The sequence below is a fragment of the Salmo salar genome, chromosome 05 (assembly GCF_965601325.2).
Source record: "Salmo salar chromosome 05, fSalSal1, whole genome shotgun sequence".
Classification (NCBI taxonomy): Eukaryota; Metazoa; Chordata; class Actinopteri; order Salmoniformes; family Salmonidae; genus Salmo; species Salmo salar.
In genome coordinates, this window is record NC_138295.1 from 71763911 (window position 1) to 71779531 (window position 15621).

At 41.4% G+C, this 15621-nt stretch overlaps 1 long non-coding RNA gene across 1 annotated transcript; it reads left to right on the plus strand.

The window, feature by feature from the left end:
• Positions 1-10411: 10411 nt before the first annotated feature.
• LOC106605565 (uncharacterized) lies at positions 10412-15382 on the plus strand. Its single transcript, XR_001328897.3, has 4 exons — positions 10412-10625; positions 14639-14763; positions 14933-15010; positions 15149-15382. It is a non-coding gene; the product is annotated as an uncharacterized LOC106605565 (long non-coding RNA).
• The last annotated feature ends 239 nt before the right edge of the window (positions 15383-15621 follow it).

Genomic DNA, 15621 nt, shown 5'->3' on the forward strand with positions numbered 1-15621 from the left:
GTTTAGACTGATCCAATGAACCATTGCATTTCTGTTCAAAATGTTGTATCAAGACCGCCCAAACTTTATTCACGGAAACACGGCTCTCTCGGGATACTCTGTCGGGATCAGTAAAGCCAGCAGGATTCTCAGTACATCGCGCTGACAGGAATAAATATCTCTCCGGGAAGCAGAAGGGTTTGTAACGGTCGTCGAATATATAGTAGACCAAGGCGCAGCGGGTTGAGTGCTCATGTTAACTTTATTTGAGACACGTAACAAAAAACAAGAAAACGAACGAACGACAAACAGTCTTGCAGGCTACACACAGCTATGCAAAAACAACTTCCCACACTTCCCATTACAAACACACCCCTATACATAGGACCTTCAATCAGAGGCAATGAGGAACAGCTGCCTCCAATTGAAGGCCAATCCCAATTAACTAAACATAGAACTAAACACCCTAGATCTAACATAGAAATACACTAACCTAGAACATAACCCATAAACCCCGGAACACTCTAAACAAACACCCCTCTACATAACACATAACCCAACAAACCCCGAACCACATAAAACAAACACCCCCCTGCCACGTCCTGACCAAACTACAATAACAAATAACCCCTTTACTGGTCAGGACGTGGCAGGGTTGTGTTTCATGATTAATGACTCATGGTGTAATTCTAGGAACATACAGGAACTCAAGTCATTTTGTTCACCCGACCTAGAATACCTCACAATCATCTGCCGACCGTATTATCTCCCAAGAGAATTCTCCTCCGTCATCTCCACAGCCGTTTACATCCCACCTCAAGCGAAAAAACCTCGACGGCCCTCAAAGAACTTCACTGGATTTTATGCAAACTGGAAACCACATTTCCTGAGGCTGCATTTCTGGTAGCTGGGGATTTTAACAAAGCAAATCTGGGGACTAGGCTGCCAAAATTCTATCAACATATTGACTGTCCTACTCGCGCTACTAAGACTCTCGACCATTGCTATTCAAACTTTCGGTATACTTACAAGGCCCTCCCCCGCCCTCCTTTTGGCAAATCAGACCACTACTCTATCTTGCTCCTTCCGTCCTATAGGCATAAACTCAAACAAGTGCCCGTGCTTCATACTTTTCAACGCTGGTCTGACCAATCGGAATCCACACTTCAGGATTGTTTTGATCACGTGGACTGGGATATGTTCCGTGCGAAAATGCGTGTGAAAATAATCTAGACGCATACACGGATACGGTGACTGAGAGGAACGTATATCTTCCTCAACGAGGACTATCCTGAAGCTGTGCGTCAGAAGAGGAAAGAACTGACACCAGCCATGAAAGCTGCCAGAGCACGTGGGGACATTGCTTACATTCACTATGACAGGCTCATTGTCCACCCATCCTCCCTCCCAGTAGCCTGTAAGGGATGAGCCAAGCCTATGTGTTCGTAGCTTCAACCCTGCAGCACACACACCATTGAAAGGAGTGATTTCTGGGGTTATGTGTTAAGTGTGCAGGTGGAGCAATTGGAGATGAAAATTCCTGGTGTTTGTGATACCTGCCGTTTGGTGCGACTCAGACTCGATGGTTTGAGTTGTGAAACAGAGGAGTCACTGTCAGTCCTTTCGAGTTTTGAGTCTGAGTTTTTACCTGACAATGTCATGTTAGGATATATCCATTATCATGTTAGAGCTTTTGTGCCAAACCCACTGTGTTGTTTCAGGTGCAACAATTATGGTCATGTTGCAGAAGTGTGTAGGAGGGAGATTTCAAGATGTGGGAAGGGTTGCTGGAGAGCATGGGACATAGCATTTGGTAGTTTAAGTGGATAGAATAGTGTGTGGCAATTGTAGGGGTGCCCATGTTGCTGGGGATCGCAAGTGTCCGGTGCAAGAGAGACAGGTGGTGGTGGCCAGAGTCAGAGTAGCGCAGAAGGTGTCATATGCTGAGGCAGTGAAGAAATACAATGTGGATGGACGGAGCTTACATGGATGTTCATGTATTAAGTAGGTCTACTGTCGGGGCACGTGCTTCTGATGGTCCTGGCATGGTTTCGAGGCCTGTTCAGAAATATTGCGCTCATGAATGTGCGGTGTCAAGGGACACTTTGATAATGAATAAAGTCGACTTCATAGCTTTTATTGATAAGGCTATCAATACGACTTGGGTTGTAGAACGCAGAAATGCCAGGTTGAAGGTTATTGTGGAGATGGCAAAAGAGATGTTACTGTTGAAATGGTTGTTGACATGCTGAACAATCCTAAGGATGGAGTATTTCAGCATGATATACATAATGTTTTTGGGGGAAGGGGAGAGGGTGTGTAGAAGTTAGTACAGATTTGTTTGGTTTTAACTTTTATTTTCATGGTAGTACAGAATTGGGCAGAACATGATTGATCGTACATTCCAGCACAGTAAGTGACGCCATGCACTTTAAACGTTTGTTTGCGGACCACCATGATATCATAGAAGAAAGTGTGGTGAGATACTGTAACTTGATCTGGGGAAATACGAAGATGAGGAGAACTTATTTCAAAGAGCACTCCGTAAGCCACGGCCCAATGGGCAGAGCTAGGCATGTTGGACTGGGACACGTTACTGTATAATATTATAAAAATATTTAATTTTACAATTGGTCGGGCCGTGGTTCTGTGTAGCTTAGTTATGCTAATATATTTGAGACCAGTGTATTGCAGTTCATTTAGTCTTTGACTTAGTGGGGGGGGGGGGCATCGTTTACTAGGCTGCCTATATTATTGGGATCATCTGGTTGCCACCAGTGTGTTTTTTTATTTATTTTTATTAACCCCTCAAACCCCTCTTTGGAGGACAAATATATATTTTTACATTTTACATATACATTTTAAATAAATGGTATATTTATATAAAGCAGTCACATAACAATAATACATTACCAAACATAAAGTATTTAATCCCAACCCTCAGCCACTCTCAGCCCATCCCACCTCTCACCATAAACCATCCTCGTTTGGTTTCCATGTGGCATATATTTTTCAATTGTGATGTTTTACAACGTTTTTTAACCTTTCTAATCGTATGTTATCCACAGATTGTGAGCTAAAGATGAAAAACGTTCCTATGTGTCACGTCCTGGCCAGTATAAGGGTTAATTGTTATTGTAGTTTGGTCAGGAGGTGGCAGAGGGTATTTGTTTTATGTGGTTAGGGGTGGTGTTTTAGTAGAAGGGTGTTTGATTTATTATTTCCGGGGTTTTGGTTTATGGTCTATTTTTATGTATTTCTAGGTGTAGTCTGGTTTGTTTATTTCTATGTTAGGTTGATTGGAGTTTGGGACTCTCAATTGGAGGCAGGTGCTTCCTCGTTGCCTCTGATTGAGAGTCCTATATATGGGTAATTGTTTGGTGTAGGTTTTGTGGGAGATTGTTCCTTGTCTAGCATGTATGAGCATGAGAAGACTGTTGGGTGATCGATCGATCGATTGAGTGTTGGTGTTCATTTTGAGTTAATAAATGTTCAAAATGAACAAATACAGTCCTGCTGCATTTTGGTCCTCCTTTACCGACGATAACGGTGACACTATGAGTATTATTTATTGACTGACTATGGCTTTCCAAATCACCCAACACTGCTATTTGTAAGGTTAATTTTAAGTGCATGTTGTGATTTTTTTGTTGTTGCCATTTCTGAACCTGTGACCAGAAACAAGTTACATAGGGGCAATACCAGAATAAATGATCTATTGATTCTGTCTCTTCACAAAAAAATCTACAGAGCTGAGATTGTTGTATGCCCCATATATACAGCATTCTGTTGGTGGCAAGAATTTTACATAATCATTTAAATTGAAAAACACGAAGTGTTGAATCAAGTGTAATTTTTTTGTACCAGTTCATAAACCATATGCCATGGAATTGGTACATCGAAAATCTCATCCCATTTATTTTGCAACCTGTATGGCGCAGCTGTGAACATTTTTGTCCTCAGATGAAACTGGTATATTTTTCTATTTATGCCAGTTCCTTTCAGCCAATTTGTATATTTAATATGTGGCAGGCAAACAAGTTCCCTACCTTCTCCCTTTTCCCTACCTTCTACCATTTTTGTGGTAGTGCTGCAATCAGTTGGTTGTAAATTTGGATTGAGCAGATATTCCTATATACTTTCGATAACTGCATATGTGACATAACTCCTCCCTTTTTATTCAGAACATCATTAATACAGTTGAAGCCGGAAGATTACATACACCTTAGCCAAACACACTTAAACTCAGTTTTTCACAATTCCTGACATTTAATCCTAGTAAAAATTCCTTGTCTTAGGTCAGTAAGGATCACCACTTTATTTTAAGAACATGAAATTTCAGAATAATAGTAGAGAGTATGATTTATTTCAGATTGTATTTCTTTCATCACATTCCCAGTGGGTCAGAAGTTTACATACACTCAATTAGTACTTGGTAGCATTGCCTTTAAATGGTTTAACTTGGGTTAAAACATTTCGGGTAGCCTTCCACAAGCTTCCCACAATAAGTAGGATGAATTTTGGCACATTCCTCCTGACAGAGCTGGGGTAACTGAGTCAGGTTTGTAGGCCTCCTTGCTTGCACACGCTTTTTCAGTTCTGCCCACACATTTTCAATGGGATTGAGGTCATGGCTTTGTGATGGCCACTCCAATACCTTGACTGTGTTGTCCTTAAGCCATTTTGCCACAATTTTGGAAGTATGCTTGGGGTCATTGTCCATTTGGAAGACCCATTTGCGACCAAGCTTTAACTTCCTGATTGATGTCTTGAGATGTTGCTTCAATATATCCACAACATTTTCCTACCTCACGATGCCATCTATTTTGTGAAGTGCACCAGTCCCTCCTGCAGCAAAGCACCCCCACAACATGATGCTGCCACCGCCGTGCTTCACGGTTGGGATGGTATTCTTCGGCTTGCAAGCCTCTCCCTTTTTCCTCCAAACATAACGATGGTCATTATGGCCAAACAGTTCTATTTTTGTTTCATCAGACCAGAGGAAATTTCTCCAAAAAGTACCATCTTTGTCCCCATGTGCAGTTGCAAACCATAGTCTGGCTTTTTTATGGCGATTTTCGAGCAGTGGCTTCTTCCTTCTTGAGCGGCCTTTCAGGTTATGTCGATATAGGACTCATTTTACTGTGGATATAGATACTTTTGTACCGGTTTCCTCCAGCATCTTCACAAGGTCCTTTGCTGTTGTTCTGGGATTGATTTGCACTTTTCGCACCAAAGTACGTTAATCTCTAGGAGACAGAATGTGTCTCCTTCCTGAGCGGTATGACAGCTGCGTGGTCCCATGGTGTTTATACTCGCATACTATTGTTTGTACAGATGAACGTGGTACCTTCAGGCATTTGGAAATTGCTCCCAAGGATGAACCAGACTTGTGGAGGTCGACAATTTTTTCTTCTGAGGTCTTGGCTGATTTCTTTTTGATTTTCCCATGATGTCAAGCAAAAAGGCACTGAGTTTGAAGGTAGGCCTTGAAATACATCTACAGGTACTCCTCCAATTTGACTCAAATGATGTCAATTAGCCTATCAGAAGCTTCTAAAGCCATGACATCATTTTCTGGAATTGTCCAAGCTGTTTAAAGGCACAGTCAATTTAGTGTATGTAAACTTCTGAGTGAATTTGAATTTTAAGTGAAATAATCTGTCTGTAAACATTTGTTGGAAAAATGACTTGTGTCATGCACAAAGTAAATGTCCTAACTGACTTGCCAAAACTATAGTTTGTTAACAAGAGATTTGTGGAGTGGTTGAAAAACGAGTTTTAATGACTCCAACCTAAGTGTATATAAACTTCCGACTTCAACTGTAAATATAATAACATTTTTAAACATTTCTTCCATAAAGAATGCTTTTTTATTAATCAGTATATTTAAGTTTAACCATAACATTTGTTGTAATATTTGTTCTATCTTTTCTGGAGGATAAAACTGAAATTGTACCCCGCTTTGTATGGCTTGTTTAAGAAAGGGCGATACTTTAAACAAAATTTAATTTTCCGTTAGTTGGAAATGAGAAGTAATATGTATATAGGCAAAAAAACTAAAAAATTTTTAACAAGGATGAGCTTTCCTTATTAATAATCTACTGGAGAAACATTTTAAGTAAAACTTATGTATGAGTGAAGCTTTGAGTGGAAGGTTTAAAGCTTTAATATTTAATAATTTACCACCAGTGTTTGTAATACATTGAGTTCGTCGACAAAACAGACCAGTGGACACCTTTTCATAAAGAGATGCATTTATAGAATGGATGTATTTGTAAGTATCAGTTAGGGAAAATAATTGTTCTCACTGATAGAACATTCAGATTTTTCTGCCTGACTGGCGCTCTTTACCACTGTTGGTAACCAGTTGCACAACTGAATAACAGCTACTATGTTGTTCTAGCTGACATACTGGTGTTGTGTTGATGTGTCTTCATCAGATGTGGCAAGAGCTGTTCTCCACGCTCTCAACTTTGGGGTGGAAGGTGACGCAACATAGAATGCCTAGTGGAGATTGAGCAATGGAGAGTTGGCCCACATCAGCCCAAAGGCATGTATACACACAGACAACACGTTAGTACATTACATTAGAGTTGATCATACACTCCTCATTGTTCAGATTTAAACCCTAATGGCTGCACAGACCCATTGAACATGCTTTTAAATCAAGTGGTATGAATGAAACTGCCCACCAAGTTGATGTTTGTGTCTCTGCCTCCACCAGGTTGTGGTGCTGTGGGTGGACACCAATAATCATGGTCACACTGCAGAACAGATCTGTGGAGGCATCATGGCCATAGTCCAACTCATCAAGGACAAGCTGCTGAAGGCTTACACTCTCGTACTGGTAGGTTGTACTACTTTTTTTCTACCACAAATGTGACTTAAAGCATTAATGGGACCTTTTTTATTCATTGTTTTCCTGTATTTGATTTACTGTTACTAAGTAGTGATGTTCTATCATTGACCTGTTTAACTGCCAGTATCACATGTCTGCCAGTGTTGAATGTTATGGTTAAGGTTTGCTGCCAGACATCGCAAAGGACACACTGATAATGTATCTGCGACAATGTGATTCTGTTTTTGTGACTTCCTACAAGCCTCTCGGGCTGGTGTTTACTCAACACTTGGTGCTGTGGGATTAATATATATGTGCCTTCTCAGAGAAGCCCATTAGACATTTCTCTTGGCTTCTGCTCTGGAGTGTTCTTCTTGAATTCTTGTAATAAACTGAAATGATTTGGATTAATGTGATTGACTACTCTCCCCTTTGCTCACATGTAAAATCCCCTTTACAACCATTAACCTGTATGATAACCCAAACCTAAATTATCATTGCTAACTTCAAACCTAAACTATCGTTGCTAACTACAGTATATTGGCACGTTTGTCCTTTCTAGCATGGCCATCTAGTGACTATCATGCACAGGAGGTTGGTGGGACCTTAATTGGGGAGAAGGGGCTCGTGGTAATGGCTGGAGCTGAATCAGTGGAATGGTATCAAACACATGGTTTTCAGGTGTTTGAAGCCATTCAATTTGCTCTGTTCCGGCTGTTATGAGCCTCCTGTGCTATCATGTATGTTTCCAACCACAGGGAGTGCTGCCCAGGGGTAAGATGCCCAATGGGCAAGGAAGGTCCCGGTCATCAAGCTGGTCCAGGAGGACTTGTCCTCCCTCCCCAACGTAAAACCTGGCTTTGTGCACTCGGACGGCAGCATCTCCCACCAGGACCTGGATGACTACCTCCACCTCACCACTCGGGGCTACCAGGCTGTGTGCCAGCCGCTACACGCCCACCTCAAGACAAACTGATGGAGAACTGATGGCCAATGACCAAATGACCCACTCACTACATCAGAGGTAAAAACCCTGGACCTGGAGAGCCACAAGAGTACAGGCTTTTAGCACATTCACTACTTTAAGAACACTTTTTAGTATTTTAGTACAGCCTTTTGTTCCATCCCATGATTCAAATAATGATCTAGTCCTTGATTGGTTGAATCACATTTTATGTTTTGAATACTGGGTTGGAAGTGTAAGTAACCGACGCTGGAGATGTGAAGCAGGTACGGGGAGACAACATTTAATCAGGAACAAACAGGTAACAAGACAGGCACAGCTTCAGCAAACGGGTAAACAAGGACATACGACAAGCAATGCTTCAGCAGGGAATAGAGCGGGAAACCAGACAGATATAAAGGAGGTAATGACAGAGGTGATTGAGTCCAGGTGAGTCCAATAATCGCTGATGCACGTGACGGGAAAAGCAGGTGTGCGTACTGCTGGTGGCAAGAGTGCGTAATCCTGGGGAGGGAGAGCGGGAGCAGGCATGACAGGAAGAAAAGCCTGCTCTAAAAAGGCTTTCCAGAACCAGGGTTGGTAACCACTGCACTACTCCATTCTATGGGACCATACTGTAACTTACCAACAAAATGGCAGAGTAGAGGACCACTAAGCACTAATAGGATCAAATATCTGTGTTGCTAGTCAGATTTGACCTCTTATCAACAACTGAGATTTGATTGAGCTGATTTGAGAGATTATCCTTCTCTTTAGTTTCATGCTGTATGGTGGATATGATGAACAATATGCCAGGATCTCTCTCCTCTGGCTGATAGATACATTATAAGAGCTTCCCCACAGAAAGGTTAGGAGAATCTGAAAAGCTACCATACTAAAGGTTTGTTTTGTTTCCTCTGTCAAATAACCGCATTTCCTGTCTTTTTCTCTTCACTTTGAAAACATATACAGTCCTATTGATCTGATTGGTTACTAATAGTATCATCTCTTTAATGGTGTCATGTGTTTAAACACGTAGACCATTTACGGTGACGGTGCAATAAGGCATCACTTGGCCAGTCGGCTCCACTGTTAAAGCATTACTAGTTTCCTGTATCTGTTTACCACCGTTGCTTTTTTGTTATTTGTGAAGATTTAGGCTGAATATGTCTTATTTTGGCTGCACACATATGGAGAATGAAAGGGAAGGGTATGGTGTATTTGGAGTGAATGATGAGGTCATTTCAAAGTAGCTCTGAGACTGGTGGCTATTTGGCTTGGATATGGTATGATACTGTAGTCAGTGTGTATGGATGTGCTGTAGCTAGCTTATACTCTTTATTCAAAGGCAGTCACCCCACGAGACCCAAGACTCCCTATAAAAGGCTGCTTTGACTGTTTGTATATACTGTGTATGTAGGCCTACCCGCCTCTGTACTTGACCATGTTTGTGTCGTTGATCTTGAATGTTGATTGTGTCAAAATGCAATGCATTAAAACCAATGAAAGCTTGGACATTGCTTTGTTTGCAGCTTCCAACCACAGAAGTGTGTCTGCATGACGGCTCTGCAAAGATTTTTTTTTTTAAACCAAAATAATAAAATAATTGACCTTTAGCTGTAGCTTGTCAAAACATCTGGCGTGTGCGTTCCAGTGTGTGTGTGTTTGATTGATTAATGTACTCAAACTAATGGGTGCAGCAAGAGTACACATGGAACACAACAATGGAGTGATGTATTGGATTGGGATGACCAAACAGTTTTATACCTGCATGTGATGCCCTGAGCACATCCAAGATACGGTACCTGTACGAATTGAGTTATGCCTGAGCAGAGAACCACAAGAGAGTCTAGTGACACACAGTACTGTGATGAGACATTGGACCCACTCCTTTGTATGGTTAGTTGGCAGTGTCAGTTGTCAAGAAATATTTATTTACCAGTTCCACCTTACAGCTTCTAACATGCCACAAAATGGAAGCTCAAGAGACCAAGTGTAAATATCTGTTTTTAAGTAGGTCTTCAGAGATATCATCGACATGGGGTTGAATGATCCAGCCAATCCAGCGTAGAGGTGTGGAGCCCAATACCGTGACTGATTAATGGAATCCAGCAAGCACCAAACCGTTATGCCGTGAAAGAATGTTCATGTCCTGTGATAGTCAATGTGAGATTTGACTAGGTGCAAACAGAACTTCTCTAACCCTTTCACACACACTGTCATTTTAGTTTGCTCTAATCGCTTGAATGATGATCTGGGCAGCATATTGACCTATCAGATCAATGATACTTTTATTTCCTCATTGCTTTGCTAGAGGAATATTGGATCATTGTCTTAATGTTTGCCAAGGAAACACAATCACAGTGTCTGGCTGACAGTTTCAAGCGGCCTTCAAGTCTTCAGGTGAACATTCAACATAAGGTTATTTGTTAGTTTGCTCTGATAGAAAGTATATTTATTGAACATAAGCCATAAAGGAAGAATAGTGTTTTCCTATAGACACTTTCACAGGTCAGTATCATAAAGGGCCCTCATCCACCTGTCATGCTGACTTCACTCATCAGTAGCACTATGAGGTGTTGTTTTGGCCAACGTCCACTCTTTCCAAAACTCTTGGCGTATATAACACAAGCCACAAGGCAGGTGTAGGTAGGGGCACATGCTTCACACAACATGGCCCTTTCATCTCAGACTGAGACACACGTCTATATAAAGGGCTGAAGTAACTGCAGAGTTTAGTTGTTCATTCAGCAGCAGCTGCAGAGGTTATATTGCACATTCACAAGGATGGTGTGGCCATAGGAATGGGATTAAAGATGCTAATGCTGTTCTGTGTATTGGCATTCACTAGCCAAGGGCAAGGTAAAGTATTGAACATTCTGTTTGATTTACTGTTGAATGTATTTGGCTTCAGCATGTACAGTGAGTTATAGCAGGTTACACGTAATACAACTGCTACTGGTGTGCATCATGTGAGGTGTCTGTGAGAGCACTACATTTAGCTCTTAACTCATAGGGAGTCTTATAGATTGACATGTGAATTTGATTGTTTCTTTCTGATGTTTTGAGCGTTTCATGAAGTGTTGCAAACAGACATAGCCATCTCATAGTAGTTGCATACAGACATTCATCATACATTAATATTCATCATACAGACATATCCATCATACAGAAATATCCATCATACAGACATATTGCAAGCCGAAGAACACCATCCCAACCGTGAAGCACGGCGGTGGCAGCATCATGTTGTGGGGCTGCTTTGCTGCAGGAGGGACTGCTGCACTTCACAAAATAGGTGGCATCATGAGAAAGGGAAATTATGTGGATATATTGAAGCAACATCTCAAGACATCAGTCAGGAAGTTAAAGCTTGGACGCAAATGGGTCTTCCAAATGGACAATGACCCCAAGCTTACATTCAAAGTTGTCACAAAATGGCTTAAGGACAACAAAGTCAAGGTATTGGAGTGGCCATCACAAAGCCCTGACCTCAATCCCATAGAAAATTTGTGGGCAGAACTGAAAAAGCGTGTGCGAGCAAGGAGGTCTAAAAACCTGACTCGGTTACACCAGCTCTGTCAGGAGGTATGGGCCAACATTCCCCTAACTTATTGTGGGAAGCTTGTGGAAGGCTACCTGAAACGTTTGACCCAAGTTAAACAATTTAAAGGTAATGCTACCAAATACTAATTGAGCGTATGTAAACTTCTGACGCACTAGGAATGTGATGAAAGAAATAAAAGCTGAAAATAATAATTCTCTCTACTGTTATTATGACATTTCACATTCTTAAAATAAAGTGGTGATCCTAACTGGCCTAAGATAAGGAATTTTTACTAGGATTAAATGTCAGGAATTGTGAAAAACTGAGTATAAATGTATTTGGCTAAGGTGTATGTAAACTTCCGACTTCAACTGTATATTTTTTTAACGAGTTTAGTTTGAAAATATTATGTTATCTCTATTTCCCGAACTCGAATTCGTCCCACCTACGTAACAGCCACTTGAAGCCTGTGGCGCGATTTTCAAAACCTTAAAAATCCTATTACTTCAATTTCTCAAACATATGACTATTTTACAGCTATTTAAAGACAAGACTCTCGTTAATCTAACCACACTGTCCGATTTCAAAAAGGCTTTACAACGAAAGCAAAACATTAGATTATGTCAGCAGAGTACCAAGCCAGAAATAATCAGACACCCATTTTTCAAGCTAGCATATAATGTCACAAAAACCCAGAAGACAGCTAAATGCAGCACTAACCTTTGATGATCTTCATCAGATGACAACCCTAGGACATTATGTTATACAATACATGCATGTTTTGTTCAATCAAGTTCATATTTATATCAAAAACCAGCTTTTTACATTAGCATGTGACGTTCAGAACTAGCATACCCCCCCGCAAACTTCCGGGGAATTCGCTAACATTTTACTAAATTACTCACGATAAACGTTCACAAAAAGCATAACAATTATTTTAAGAATTATAGATACAGACCTCCTCTATGCACTCGATATGTCCGATTTTAAAATAGCTTTTTGGTGAAAGCACATTTTGCAATATTCTAAGTACATAGCCCAGGCATCACGGGCTAGCTATTTAGACACCCGGCAAGTTTAGCACTCACCATAATCATATTTACTATTATAAAAGTTTGATTACCTTTTGTTGTCTTCGTCAGAATGCACTCCCAGGACTGCTACTTCAATAACAAATGTTGGTTTGGTCCAAAATAATCCATCGTTATATCCGAATAGCGGCGTTTTGTTCGTGCGTTCCAGACACTATCCGAAATGGTAAAGAAGGGTCGTGCGCATGGCGCAATTCGTGACAAAAAAATTCTAAATATTCCATTACCGTACTTCGAAGCATGTCAACCGCTGTTTAAAATCAATTTTTATGCCATTTATCTCGTAAAAAAGCGATAATATTCCGACCGGGAATCTCCTTTTCGGCAAACAGAGGAAAAAAATCACAAAGACGGGGGCAGTCAGGTCACGCGCCTAAGCCCAGAGTCCCTTGATCGGCCACTTGAGAAAGGCGATAATGTCTTTCAGCCTAGGGCTGGGATGACGACATTCAGGTTTTTCCCGGGCTCTGAGCGCCTATGGACGACGTAGGAAGTGTCACGTTAGAGCAGAGATCCTTAGTAAAAGATAGAGATGGCAAAGAAGTTCCAGAAATGGTCAGACAGGCCACTTCCTGTAAAGGAATCTCTCAGGTTTTGACCTGCCATTTGAGTTCTGTTATACTCACAGACACCATTCAAACAGTTTTAGAAACTTTAGGGTGTTTTCTATCCATATGTAATAAGTATATGCATATTGTAGTTACTGGGTAGGAGTGGTAACCAGATTAAATCGGGTATGTTTTTTATCCAGCCGTGTCAATACTGCCCCCTAGTTAAGGACTTGTAAGTATGCATTTCACGGTAAGGTCTACACCTGTTGTATTCGGCACGTGACAAATTACATTTGATTTGATCCTGTTTCCATTGATCATTGTTGAGATGTTTCTACAACATGATTGGAGTCCACCAATGGTAAATTTAATTGGTTGGACATGATTTGGAAAGGCACACACCAATCCATATAAGGTCCCACCGTTGACAGCGCATATCAGAGCAAAAACCACGCCATGAGGTTGAAGGAATTGTCCGTAGAGCTCCGGGAGAGAGGATTGTGTCAAAGCAGAGATCTGGGGAAGGGTACCAATAAATGTCTGCAGCATTGAAGGTCCCCAAGAACACAGTGGCCATCATTCTTAAATTGAAGAAGTTTGGAACCACCAAGACTATTCCTATAGCTGGCCGCGCGGCCAAACTAGGTAATCGGGGAATGGGCCTTGGTCAGTGAGGTGACTAAGAACCCGATGGTCACTCTGACAGAGCTCCAGAGTTCCTCTGTGGAGATGGGAGAACCTTCCAGAAGGACAACCATCTCTGCAGCACTCCACCAATCAGGCCCATATGGTAGAGTGGCCAGACAGAAGCCACTCCTCAGTAAAAGGCACATGACAGCCCACTTGGAGTTTGCCAAAAGGCACCTAAAGGACTCTCAGACCATGAGAAACAAGATTCTCTGGTCTCATGAAACCAAGATTGAAATCTTTGGCCTGCATGCCTAGTGTGGAGAAAACCTGGCACCATCCCTAAAGTGAAGCATGTTGGTGGCAGCATCATGCTTTGGGGATGTTTTTCAGTGGCAGGGACTGGGAGACTAGTCAGGATTAAGGGAAAGATGAACAGAGCAAGGTACAGAGAGATCCTTGATGAAAACCTGCTCCAGAGTGCTCAGGACCTTAGACTGGGGCGAAGGTTCACGTTCCAACAGGACACCTAAGCACACAGTCAAGATAATGCAGAAGTTGCTTTGGGACAAGTCTCTGAAGGGCCAGAGCCCGGACTTGAACCCGATCAATCATCTCTGGAGAGACCTGAAAATAGCTGTGCAGTGCCCCTCCCCATCCAACCTGACAGCGCTTGAGAGGATCTGCAGAAAAGAATGGGAGAAACTCCCGAAGTACAGGTGTGCCAACCTTGTAGCGTCATACCCAACAAGACTCAAGGCTTTAATCGCTGCCAAAGGTGCTTTAACAAATTACTGAGTAAATGGTTTGAATACTTATGTAAATGTGATATTTCCGGTTTTTTTTTTATACATTTTCAAAAAATTCTAAAAAACAGTTTTGTCATTATGGGGTATTGTGTGTAGATTGATGAGGGAGAAAAAATAATTTTATCAATTTTAGAATACGGCTGTAACGTAATAACAAAATGTTGAAAAACATCAAGGGGTCTGAATACTTTCCAAATGCACTGTACATATCCATTCTGATCAACCTTTCTCTCTCTCATCCTCTACCAAGGGATTCCTGAAACTGATGTACAACGTTCCGGTGTCAGTGCCGCTTCAGGTACAGCGGAGGACCCACGGAGAGTTGGAGACGAGATCAACCCCCCAGACACCATGACAGACTGTGTGACTGTAAGGGTGAGTGATTAGAAACTCAGTGCTATTTGTCCAGTAAGGGGATACAATCCTAGCCTGCTTGTCACTCTGTTTCTGACAGCCCATGATAGTAATGTTTTTGGATGTCAAATAGTTGGCAGAAACTGAATGGCACTCAGACTAATACAGCAGTTTACTTTGTGTCACTCAGGGAGGAGGAGAGAGGGTTTGAGTGGAGGCTGCCTCTGCCAGGAGTCTGCCAAATCCTACCGCAAGCCCAGGAAGGCCTGTGAGTAGTCCTGTGTTTCTGTAACACTAACAGCAGTACATTGAAGAGTTTCTACAATACTTGTTACCATGGACTCTCCCAAAGTCACCAATCTGTGTGTATCTCTCTCCCATCCTCTCCGACCTATACGCAATCCAGTTGTGGCAATGTGCCTAAGGAAAGGATTCCAGAATCATTGGTAATGCCAGAAGATCATGAAAATGGTAGAGAGGTCAAAGGGTGACCAAGGCAAAAACTTCATCAGTATCCCAATTTAAAGAGTTGACCTTTAATAACTATTTTATAAACCTTGTAACCATGTTTCGTAATCTCATGTTGCTCTCTCAAGAACTATGACTCGTTTTTTTAAATAAAATGTATTATATAATTATACTCCTTTGTAATACACATTTTTTTATAACAAGTTTCACTATGTGTGTGGAATGATTTCCAATGTGTTATTTTAGCATTTTCTCACTAGATTTCATATTTCCTTTTGCGTGTATTGTGCAACTCTAAATCCCTCTGTTGCTACTTCATTAGATCCACATTATTTCTGTATTTTACCCCCTTTTCTACCCGATTTCAATCTTGTCTCACGCTGCAATTCCCCAATGGGCTCGGGAGGGTAA